Source organism: Marmota monax, unplaced genomic scaffold, assembly GCF_021218885.2.
Source record: "Marmota monax isolate L192 unplaced genomic scaffold, Marmota_monax_Labrador192_F-V1.1 WCK01_AAM20220418_F8-fsc00042, whole genome shotgun sequence".
Classification (NCBI taxonomy): domain Eukaryota; kingdom Metazoa; phylum Chordata; class Mammalia; order Rodentia; family Sciuridae; genus Marmota; species Marmota monax.
Genome location: NW_026693008.1, coordinates 15319886 through 15332621, shown reverse-complemented (window position 1 = coordinate 15332621; position 12736 = coordinate 15319886). Strand labels below are relative to the sequence as shown.

The window sequence follows — 12736 nt, the reverse complement described above, 5'->3', positions numbered from 1 at the left end:
TCAATTTAATTTTATAGAAAGTTCTAACACCTACACATTTCACCCATTTAGTCAAATCATCTTCATCTGAAAATTAGATTAAAACATACAATAAGAATTTACAAAACAGCATTTATGTGATGCCATTCATCACAAATGATAACTAAAAATCCCTGGCATTTTTAAATGTTCCTCTTAACATTCTTTTTTTTAAAAAAAAATAATAGTTTTGATGTCTTGTTCCAAATTATATGTGCTTGTTTTAAGAGCCAAACCTTGAAGAAAAGAAAGCATCAGGGCACATCTGACTAATGATTTTACTCAACAAAAAGCTAGGAAAAAGACTTGTATGAAGTAATCTTATTGGTTCTAAAATCACAATATAAAAACAAAGATGGCCAGATTCAACTCTCTGAGCTCAAATGGGTGCAATTATGACACTTGATTAGTATAGATTCTAATTTTCTGCATTTTAATTACAAATATTTTTCTTTATAATATTACTCACCTATTTTACATGACCATCCTATTTTAAATAACACTTACCCATTCTTTTACTTTCTGTCTTGTTTTTATTTATAGCTTTTATCACTAACTACCAGAGTAATTATTTTATAGTAACTCAATATATGTAGATTTATTTGTATAATTTAAAGAACACCATTCTTATTAGTTATCCTTATTTAAACTGAAGTATAATCCAACATGCCTCTTAGTAGTGCAAAAGATTCTTTAAGCTAGTCAAACAGCATTTATCAAAAGCTTCCTCTATTCTAAAAAAAACCATAGTGAACATCAAAATTTAATATGTCTTCATTATTCAGGAAGCGCCTACTAGCGGCAGCCCCCAGGTATAAACTGGGATATAGTCCCTTTCAAGAATTCCATAGCCTAAGCTGGCTGTGATGGTGCACACCTGTAATCCCAGAGACTGGGGAGTCCAAGGCAGGAGGAAGTCAGTCTGGGCAACTTAGTGAGACCCTGCCTCAAATAAAAAATAAAAAGGTTGGGGTTGTATCTCAGTGGTAGAGTACCCCTGGGTTCAATCCCCAGTAAAACACACACACACACACACACACACACAGAGTCCATAGCCTAGAGGTAAGGCTTGCACCTTGGAACTCAGTATTTTCACATTCATTCTTCAAGATCTGAGTCATTCCTGTAAATTAAAATATTCTACTTTACAGCTTGACACATTGAATAGGCAGTGATAAAAATGAATAGTTAAAAACTCTATCATGCTGATATAAAGTCATTTGTGCCATTACAAATTTGCATACTGAAAAGGTTCATACCGTCATCAGTAACCTTTTTCAGCTTTGATGTCAAGCCAGATGGGAATTACAAAGAGGCAAGGACTTCTTCAAGCAAGGATGGTAGTTGTCATAGCTCAGTATCAATGAACTGGCCAGTCATGCCTCCATCATTCAATACAGTAAAAAGAAAAACAAATTAAAGCAAAAAAAAATGAATTGAGTCATGAAGCAAAAAGAGTAGGACAGGAACAATAGAAAAGCAATGGAGAAGAAAAAGGCAGCATCCAGCTCTCACACACGTAGATCATCTGCCAGGGAAGAGTGGGCAAAGCAAATCATGGAGGGGTGGGTAATAGCAACAGAAAGGGCTTATATGAGTTCCAGTTATGATTCTGCTATTCATTAGTTTTATCATCCAGGAGAACATTTAATCTTACAGAACCATAATTTCCTATTTGTAAAATGCGCTTATTAAAGACATTACACCTCATAATGTGAGAATTAAATGAAAGGATGTGCGTGGAATGACTGGCTCCAGGAAGACACTTGCACATGGTAGATGTCACGGTTGACTCCCCATTTACCCAGGAGGCCTGGCAAAGCATGTTCTGGTAGCCCAAAATTAGATGAATGAGCATGACTTCCTTTCATATGTTCACTGGCAATGTTTCCAACACTCATTACTAATTTTAGTTTTACTTGGAAAGCCTGCTGTGATGAAGCTCAGAGAAACAACAAATCACATTATTATTCTCAGAAGCATCTTCCGGAGAAAAGTATCACCAAAGGCTAAATAATTATGCACCTCTCAGCTGTAAAATATATGCAAGGCTTAAGAGAGACACATCGAGGGTGTGGACAGGGAAGTTTGTCTGCCTCCTGCACCTTGCAATACATGGAGGATCATTTGTTCTTGGAACAATCATTTACTGAGGCCCCTTAAGTGTGGGACTCTGAGCTAAGTGCTGAGGCTGAATAAAGAACGGTTGCTGATTCTGGTAGTATGGTAGAGAAAGAAGACAGATGAACCCAGACGAACCCAAATTAACTACAGCATAATGCAGCATTGCTACTATAGCCAGTAAGCTCTTGAGGGTGTAAAGTTGAATATTCTTCAGCCACAGCCCTTTGGTGGGGTACTTGTGGTGTAATGGCATCCATGTTGATGCCCACCAAAGGATGTGTTCTCCTCTCCTAACAATGGGGATGACTATGCTACCCACTCCCTTCTTAAGAGCAAGATATAAAATATGTGGATGGCTAATACAAAGTAAGAAGACATTTTCAGGTTTGGAAGTAAATAGGAACAGACATTAACAGACAATATTAGGAATTCCTGAGGGAACCAGATAGGAGAGGGAGGTATATGGTAAACAATCAGCAAAACTTAGACAAGACAGGAAGAAAACATTTCCAGTCCTTAGCAGAGATGATTCACTTTGTCATACTTGTTATTAAATATTTGCACAATTTCCTTAGAAAGGAGTAACAGACAATTTATATCTTTTTATAGTTTTGGGGTACAGATTTATAAATCAGGTACCTATTTGTAATTAAATTAATGTTTGGTAGACAGTTTAGAGTTCTTGTTCATAGTATGAGCTCATTAATCCTCAATAACTTTTTTCAGTACTGAGATTTGAACCCAGGGGTTTGCTTTACCACCAAACTACATCCTCAGCCCTTTTTTTTTTTTTTTTTTTTTTTGAGACAGTCTCACTAAATTGTTGAGATTTGAGATTATTGAAACTTGAGATTCCCCTGCCTTAATCTTCCAAGTTCCTGGGAATTCAGCTGTGCAAGTATGCCCAACTACTAATTTTCAACCCTGCAGTATTAGTAAATTCCCCTAGGGTGTAAGAGACCCTCTTATTGAGGAAGCACTCTGGGCTGTGAGCTCCTGCAAGGGCACCAAGTCTAGAGTGCAGGAAGGGAAGGGTGAAGCAATGTGCCTTCCTTCCTGAGAGTTGGCTGATGTCTTCCTTTTATTCAGCTGACAATTACCACTAAAGGAAGAGAACATGGCACTGAGGGCACAGCAGGGGCAGCATGGGGCCAGTTGATCTAGTAGGGAGCACTTTCTGTCTGAGTCTGCTACTTTATAACAAGCATTATCCACGTGAAGTGGGCATATAAGACGTTAGTTTTACAGATGTGAACACTGAAAGTAAGTCACTTTCCTCAGGTTTCTGTAATTATAGGCAAAGGGACTGGAATTAATCATTGATGAAACTGGTATTCCATTTGACTTCAAAGCTTTGCTTTCTACACAATACCATAATAGTTCTTGACACATGAGTAGCAACCGCATAGTAAGGAGGAAAGAGCATTTCAACCAGAAGGACACAAAAGGCAGAGGGTAATTTTGTAATGCAGATGGCGGTATCATCTTAACTACTGTCATTGGCTCTCAGTCGTTTTTTCCTTTTTTCTTAAAATAATTAGTTAAGCAGCATTGGGGACTGAACCCATAGCCTTCCTTGTACATACTAGGCAAGTGTTCTACCACTAAGCTACCCTCCCCAATCCCAGTTTTTTCAAGTAATATTTCTATATGACACTTTGAGAGAACAAATTTTTTAAGAAAAATTCAGCAATAAATAAATTACTTGGCCCCTCTTAGCAATTCATTTTTATAAAAAAGAAAAATCATTGCTTTTAATGTGAAACTACTAGAATAAGCACCTCAGATTAGATGAAAGCAAATGTGTAGGGAATAATATCAGGAGATGAGCCAAAGGAATAACAAAACAACAAACATGAGTTAATAAATGGCTTCATTTTGTTATCTCTGTGTACGCTACATTAGTGTGTCAACAGCATGCAAGGCCAAGCAGAGTGGCTATGTCAGATTATCTAGGTAAGTATCTTCCCCAAACTCAAGCACTATTAAAGCATTATTTGCATTAATTCAAGTGAATTATTTTTATCAATCCCCTTTAAGCACATAGGTACAAGTCTTGGCACAGTAATCAGACACCCTTGTGCCAACCAGAAGAACTCACCACAAGGGCACAATTGTTTATTCAGTGCAAGATGCATTTATACAGTTGTTGCTAATGGATTTTACATTAGTGACCTGTTAGCAGTACCTCCTAAATTTCTGGAACTAATGTGTTAGGAAAAATCTCTGGTTTTAACATAGCCTAGAAACCCATTTCATAAATTTGATCAACTCTAATACAAGGTTTTCATACAGGACTCAAGCAGATAAAAAGGAAGTTTCAACTAAAAGCAAAATTAAAATTAAAATTTATATTTTATTAAGCTGGAAGAAAACCAAAGGCCTTTCATAAGAATGCTGCATTTCGAAAGTATCTCCCCATGTTAGCATAAGGTAAACTTCTCTGTCATAGACAGGGCTCTGAGAAAAACTTTACTAATATGTTACTAGGTTTCTATACACAGCTTCTTTATTTTCTGGGGTTTTGTTTGTTTTGGTACCAGGGATTAAATTGAAGGGTGCTTAACCACTGAGCCACTCCCTTTCACTCCTTTTTTTTTGAGACCGGTTCTTACTAGGTTGCTTACAGCCTCACTAAGTTGCTGAGGTTTGCTTCTTAATTTGCAATTCTCCTGCCTCTGCCTCCCATATTTTCTGTTTTGAAACTTGCTTTATTAGCCAGGAAAATTTTGCTTTCAGAATAAGCAATTCTGTGGTTTTACATAAGGATCTTATATCTGATTTTAGACAATTCTTTTCATCTCAGGAACACAGATTCTGTTAATAATTATAAAAGTAGTTTGCAAGTAATTTTCAGGTATTGTTGAAAGAAGTTTTAGTGGCAACATTTTTATGAGTTCTAGATATTTTTTTTTCCTTTATCTTGTGCCGACCTCAGTTTCAGATAGAAAATCCCCACCTTCTAACTCCTTCCTCTGCCTGCCCCTGTACTTAACACACAGATGTGCAGCTGCTTCTGTTGTAGCTATTTCTAATGAAGTTGCAAAGTTGAAGAGGTCCTAGATCAACTAGACAGCAGAATAGGTTCATTCTCTGCCATGGATTCCATGATTACCTGACATATAACAGGTAAGTATCTTCCCCAACTCAAGTAAATATCATCGTTTTCAAACATGCCAATGATGGAGTGTACCTGGCTCTCACCACTGAATGCCCCTCGACTGCCAAAGCCATCTTGGAGATCCATATTAGGACATGTGGCAGGTGTGGCTTTGGGTACTGCCAAGCTCAAGAAAGACCTGAGCAGGACCAGAGCAGAACTTGCCTCAGGTCTCCAGGGATGAATAAAAAAATAGCATGAGTTAAGGATGAGCTCTTCAGAAGACAGTAATTAATCAGAATTATCTGAATGGCGGCCTCTGCTGTAGTTCGAACATGTCCCCTCTGAAAATTTAGGTGTTGCCAATATGACAATATTTAAAGGTGGGGCCTTGAAGAGGTGATTTGGCCATGAGGTCTCCTGCCCTGTGGATGGGAGACAGCCCTTTATAAAAGGGGTTCACACAGTATTCAGGAAGCTTGCCCTTCCACCTTGTATGTCTGGATACAGCAAGAAGGGCCTCACCAGATGCTGGCATTTGATCTTGGGCTTCCCAGCCTCCAGAACTGTGAGAAAATAATTTTCAGTTTTTATAAATAACTCTGTCTGGAGTGTTCTGTTACATCAGCACAAACGGACTAAGACAGGTTTTAAAGTTGGATGTCGCAGGTATTGTTTAGCTCACGCTGTGCAACCCTGGGAAGTGAATCAGTTCACTAATGCAGTGAATGAGGAAGTAAGAGAAGAGTTCCCTCAGGAATTTGTAAGCTTTGGTGTTTTTGTTCTGTGTTCTTGAAAGAAACATCTCTGTGTTAATAATAATTTTTCTTTTTAACACTGTATAATAATTTATCCCTGCGTGGGTGAAGAATTTTAGAATCAAATGGAGGAACACTGGGATCTGGGACTTCTAAACTAAAATTCAGAGGTAAAACTTTCTTTTAGTGCAGCTCAAAGTACAGCAAAATATTACATTTGAACTAATGGGAGCAGCACCATTTATAAAGTTATTGTGAGAAAATATAACATAACTTAATATTTGAACATAATATTAAAGAGTTGGGGTACAAAAGGCTTATTCCTGGGAGCCTCTTTGCAAATGAACCCAGCTCCCCTTTCTACCCACACTGGTGGAGGATTGTGGTCACATCCAGCTGTACAGGGGAGAGCAGAGTGTGGATCCTACAGAAGGGTTGAGGTTTGCCATGTCACCAAGCACTGTGGTTATCATCCCTTCCAGCAGGCTCACTATGAAAACACTTTCTAAATAACCAATTGCTTCCAGAGCAAGGTGTCCTGGTTTTCTAGAGAAACTCTACCTCCCCAGTTTGCACTATTCAAATAATATAAAACTATAGGAAAAAACCTATATAAAATAAAATTACAGAGATAGCCTAAAGACTTGCCTGAACTGTTAACAAACTTTGAAAGGAGGATATCTGGGGACTGGGGACTGGGGCTCAGTGGTAGAGCGCTTGCCTAGCACATGTGAGGCCCTGGGTTTGATCCTCAGCACCACATTAAAAAATAAGTAAATAAAAATAAAGGTTAAAAAAAAAGAAAGGAGGACATTTGGGTGCTACTACATACATGATCCTGTTGCAGGCATGGCAAGATTTAAAACTGCAAAATTCATTCAGCTCTCTGGTGTTCCAATTCATATTAGAAGAAAAAAGGGGAATCTGACCAGAAAAGGAGCAGAGGGCTGGACTGGACACTGTGGTATTTGAGTTTCATCACAAACTACTGACAGTTTAAAGCAGAGGCGTGCTGTCATCAAAGCAGAATTTTAGAACCATGAATGATCAGTATGAAAGAAGCAATGAGGGGCAGGAAACATGGAAGTGGGGGCAGGGAGTAGACAAGGCCACTGCTCTACAAGAGACACACTGGGAAAGAAAAGAAGTGAAGAGATTGTGAAAGGAGAGAGTGACCTCAAGTTGATCTGTGGGCACAGGAAGGAGAGCTGAAGATGGTGTAGAGGGAAAACTGCACTTCCCAGGGCCTTAAATGTGTCAACTCATTAGGATGTAGACTTCCACCTTAGGTGAGCTGAAGAAAGTCTTGTGAGATCCTCCAGTTCAACCAAAAATTGGGTATAGCCTGGGTCTGGCATTTGGAAAATTGAGAATTTTCTGCACAGTGCTGGCAGCTGAGTTGAAAGAATATGTACATTACTGAGGGAAGAATTTTAAAGATAAATGAGCATCATGGTGATGCTCCAGAATCACTCAAATTAACAAGTAGACAGAGGAACAAAAAGAGAGGTATGGGAATCATCAGAGGGAAGAAAGAGGAAGGATATTAAACATCAACAGATGTGTGAGGAGAGAGTTTCTAGAAGGAGAGGGAATCCACAATATCAAGAGCTCTGGATTTGATCGTTTGGTGATCTTGGGTATTTATGGAGAATATAATTGCAGTACTGATAGTTCTGCAATAGTGCTACTCATGCATTCCTAAAATTCATGGCAATATACAAAACTATGCAATAAAAAACATAGGGCTGGAGATGGGACTATGGCTCAGTGGTAGAGCACTTGCCTAGCATGTGCGAGGCCCTGGGTTCGATCCTCAGCACCACATATAAATAAATAAAATAAAGGTATTGACAACTATAACTAAAAAGCAAATATTTAATTAAAAAAATAGGGCTTCTTAGGGGAAAAGGTCAAGGACACAACAGTAAAAGTTTTGAAGTAACACTTAAAAAAAGACAGGAATCAAAAGCAACATTACAGTTCTGCATGTTGAATGGCTAAAGAATGAAACATACTACAATAAATGTGGCACTTTACCTTGAAAAATATCTGCAGGTCGCTTTTAGAAGTGGGCATTGACAGGGCTGTCGCTTATGAGTTACTGTGAAGTGGTAGAAGGGGTGTTCTCTGAAATCTAATGGAAAGTTATTATACAAGATAGAGATGGATATAGCTCATACACTCAGTGAATCAAAGATGCTAGTAGACTTCTGAGGGGTGCAGTGTATGTACACTCAGTTCACCCCAGACCATTTTCTGGTTACCTAGTGTTCTTATGGACAAAAGTGTGCACAAGCAAATAAGAAATTTGAGTTATGTTCCAACTATGCCCTGATGTATCAATGGCATTCTAACAAATTTCACATTTTCAAAACATGTGTTTATCCCAGCACTGATTGTAAAGGAAACAGCATTTTAAAAATCTTTCTGGATATTTTTAAACAAAATTCTCCTATGCAATTTTATTATAAAGTGAATTCTCAGTTTCTATCATATTCAACCAAAGCATGGTTTTAACTTTGCATAAGCCTGCCTCAACACTGTACTCAACTATTTTAACAATCATTCTTTGCCAGAGAATAGATGCCAAGTGCTACAGAAATCTGTGAATTAGGAGTTATGAGTGACCCAGGGTCTCCATTTGGAAAGCCAAGAATTCCTTACCTCTTCAATATGTTCTTAACATTTCATAAAGCTCATTTCAAAGCTAGGTGGTCCCCAGGGGTCAATGTGGCTCTCCTAATATGCACTAAATTTCAGATAAACTCCTATAAAATAACAAGTCACATGGTATTAAGGAGATTTTCACATTATGAAACACCTGCTATACCACAATCAGTGTCTCTATCACTTCCCATTCTAAATTAATATACAACTATATTAAAACACTGAAAAGGGGCTGTATTCTACAGATAAAACTTCAAGTGCAGTCTCTGAACTGAACTGCCGTTCACCTCACCCAAACCATCATTTGGATTCAGCATAAAATTCACGAACACAAATAGTACCTTGTAGTCAAAACAACCAACATATTCCCTAAGTTCCTACTCTCTATCAGTTGCTTTGGCATTCAGGGTACGCTGGATGGATGACTGCTTTTGCTTGTGGGTATTTCTGTAAGGCACTTCCAGATGCAGCCACTAGAAGTCCTTAGTAATACACATTTGCTAGGCAGGGAGAAGAGGAGAAAGGGGCAAAGATAAGGAAACACAGCACAGAGGGAATTGGGCAAGAGGTGGGGGGTTGCACTTCTAGAGGAATAGATGGAGAAAAAAAGAAAAGAGAATCACAGAGACAAGAGTATAGGGGTTAATCAGTGACTAGACCAGGGTGAGTTATCTCAACAACTATATTTTAGATTAGATGAGAAATTTTTATTTTATGCAAGCAACTGAATAAACTGTAACATCAAAACCCAACTTTGATTTAAAAGGAATTCACTCCTATTTCTAGCCTAATTGAGAATTGACATTACTGGAAGTCTCCATGTGGTCCCAGACATATTTAAATAGACCAGGGGCTGGCAAAGCTCCATTGTACAAAATAGCTTGAGGAAAATTGAAAAGGGCTCTGGAAAACCAGCAGCTCCAACTGCACCAAAAGATTAAGTTATGAAGTCCATTTATAGACTTCAGATGTTTATTCTACTATAAGTTGTTTGCAAATTTTTATAATTTCTGGATTTCGAATTTTAGTTTTGTTTTGATCAAAAACTTAAGTTAGAAATGTTATTTCATCTTATTTCAGGAAATAAACAATTTCAAAAAATGTAAAGAATTTTGGATTTGATCTTGTACTGTTTTTGGACCTATATAGTAAGATATTTATAGAAGGAAAACAAAAAATGTTGAGATTTCAGCAACAAAAACAGAACCTAAGCTACTATAAAAGGGAACTCCATTGCAATTATAAAACCACCTAGAAAAGCTATATAATTTCTACCAGTTCATGCAGTAGTTCATCATGCTATGCTTTTCTATATGGAGAGCATTTGTACAGTAAATCTTTGTGTCCTTAAATTATAATGATCCTCTATTCCTCTATTTTATGGTCAGTCTTATATGACCAGATATCTTTTCTGGGAAGAACTTGGTGTGCAACATATCATTTTTTATGTAATTACTGTGGAAAGCCTTGTCCCAATATTTGCACAAAGTAAATACTTTACAGCACATGGTAAATAGTTGTTAGCACATGCAGAATTGTTTTGCACCAGGGTTAACTCAAGGATGTACATGCACAAACATCATCTACCAGGCCCACAGGCATGTCACACTAGACAACGCCTCTTATTTCCGTTAACTGTGCTTACATGAAGTTCTCATACGGTCTAAGGTGGCAGGAAATTTAAGTGCACATTGTGCTCAAATATCCTCTATGGTCACAAGAGGAGGAAGGGATGAGGGTTAAGTGAAGGGCCTTAGCAATTTGGAAGGGACTTCCCACAGGGCTTGTGGATAGCCAGACATAGACCTGTGTGGATGCTAGGTCCACTGGCTTCTGCCTCTAGTACCTGCCTCGGAAGAGGCAAAGGCAGGCCAGGTCCAATATGTCTTCCCCAGTCTTGGAAGGTTTTAAGATAGTTGAGAGGTTACATCTTACATGGAGAGAGGTGTCTCCAAAGAACTAGTCAGGAGGCTGGAGTTGTGGCTCAGTGGTAGAGCGCTTGCCTAGCATGCATGAGGCACTGGGTTTGATTCTCAGCACCATATACAAATAAATAAAATAAAGGTCCATCACCAACTTAAAAAAAAATTTAAAAAAAGAACTAGTCAGAATGGTTCACATCCTGGCCTGAACTACTCCTGCAGGAGAAAAAGGGGAACTTGAGCTGATTAAACCCAATTATTCAGAGAGCAAGCTACTTCTGGAGAGTGTTTAGGAACTTCTGGATGCTATATTAACTCTTTCAAGTCACTAAGGACCATTTAGAGTTCTGACATGCTCGTTTAAAACTGTTATTACTAAATTAATTAAATTTCAAAAGATACAATTTGAATTAAACATAGCACTACTGTTATTACTGCCTATTTATATCAAGTCTTTTCTCCAAGGGGATAAAGGTGATTTAGAAATTCCTAATTAACAGAAGGTAATTCAATCATAGTCTTATTGTAAAGTATCATTAGTTTCTCTCAGGTCTGTGATAACCAAATATAGATGTTAGTTAAGACAGAAAAGCAATTGGAGACTTCTCCATAATGAAAAGCAATATCTTCTGGCACAGCAGAATGTCCACAGTATTGCTGGAGAAGAAGGAAGACTGGGCAGCTGATGGAGTACTTCCTGCACCATCTCAGGCATGCTTCCTAGTGTTGACCACACACACACTTGGCCCAGGATCCTCCCCTCTGAATAGAAGATGACTGACCCAGCAAGATGGAAGGGAAGACCTCCCTTCTGCTTTTTACTTTGGACCTTAAACCTAATTTTTTGAGATAGAGTCACCATGTTCTCCACAAAGCAAAACACATGCTGATTATTGACTGTTGCTCTGGAGTTTGGAGTGATGCTAACATAAGCATATATGTACAGGGCTTAAAGCTTCAAGGGCTGCATGCTTCTAGCTTTTGAAAACGGATAATGACTGCCATTTACTGAGCATTTTTTTAAATTATGTATGTTACTTACATATCGTCTCACAAACCTTTGAGGGGGTGGCCCTATGCCCATTTTATAGATAAAGAAATGGACTTGCCCATGGCCTCTCTAGAGAAGGGTCTGTCTCATTATCAGGGCTCATATTCTCTGCTACTCCCCAGGACCCACTGCCCTATAAAACAAAACAAAACTACTTGTCTTCTTCCTAAGGTGCATGGAAGGTCCTCTTTCACCTTCTAATTTCTAGTAATACTATGTCCTTGTGTAAAAACAATCTGTGCAACATGCTGTTCACACCTATTGTACACCTACCTAGGTGGTCTATGGTTTCATTATTGTACTTATTAAGACGTGTCCTTTGCAAAATGTGTCAGGGTAGATCTTCTGTTGTCCTTGGGGCCAGCTCACAGTGGCAGGTGGGACAGGGGGAAGATGAGGATTTCATAATGTGGGGGCAGAGCTGGCAGATACTGAGGTAGGGAGGGGTCAAGGCTTCCTTCCCTCCCCAGAAGCACAGGAGCGTGGTATGCCTCACTCACCAGAGCCAGAGGGTGCTAGGGCTTGGGTGGTTCTGCCGTTGGGGGAAAGGGGCTCCCTGGTTTTCAAAGATGTCTCTGCATGGCCCAATAGGAGCCCATGCCCACCTGAGATTTTCCTCCTGTCCTCTACTCCCAGTTCCCAGGCTAAAATCATTGCACACCAGAGACTCTAAGTTATGTAACAATTCATTTATTAATATGCTTGGAAAACCATAAAATACAGCATACATTATGAGGGGTGGTTCTACCTCACAGTGGCTTCCTTGTCAGGCTGCTCTCCCACCCTGGCCAGGTAAGTAGGAGTCCTCACCTTTTCCTCCTCCTCTCCCTGCACTTCTCTAGCCTTCACTACTTCCTTTTAAGTATATGAGGGCTTTTAAGGGGAGAATTCACACAGGACTCAGAATCCTCTAGCAAAGCTCAAGATGACTTCAAGAGTCTGAAGAAGGGGTACATGACGTGGGAGTGGGGACACTTGTGCCTGCTTTCCTCTCACAGGTTCCCTGGGCTGCATCCTCTGCCTTTGGCTTCACATTCCTGGGGAGCATCTGGAGCTACCCAAGCACCTCGGTCATCCTCATTTCTTGGAGCAG

At 39.1% G+C, this 12736-nt stretch overlaps 1 protein-coding gene across 1 annotated transcript in view; it reads right to left on the bottom strand.

The window, feature by feature from the left end:
* Positions 1-12736, bottom strand: part of Plcl2 (phospholipase C like 2) — a 183553-nt gene that overhangs the window by 49216 nt on the left and 121601 nt on the right. The window lies entirely within an intron of this gene.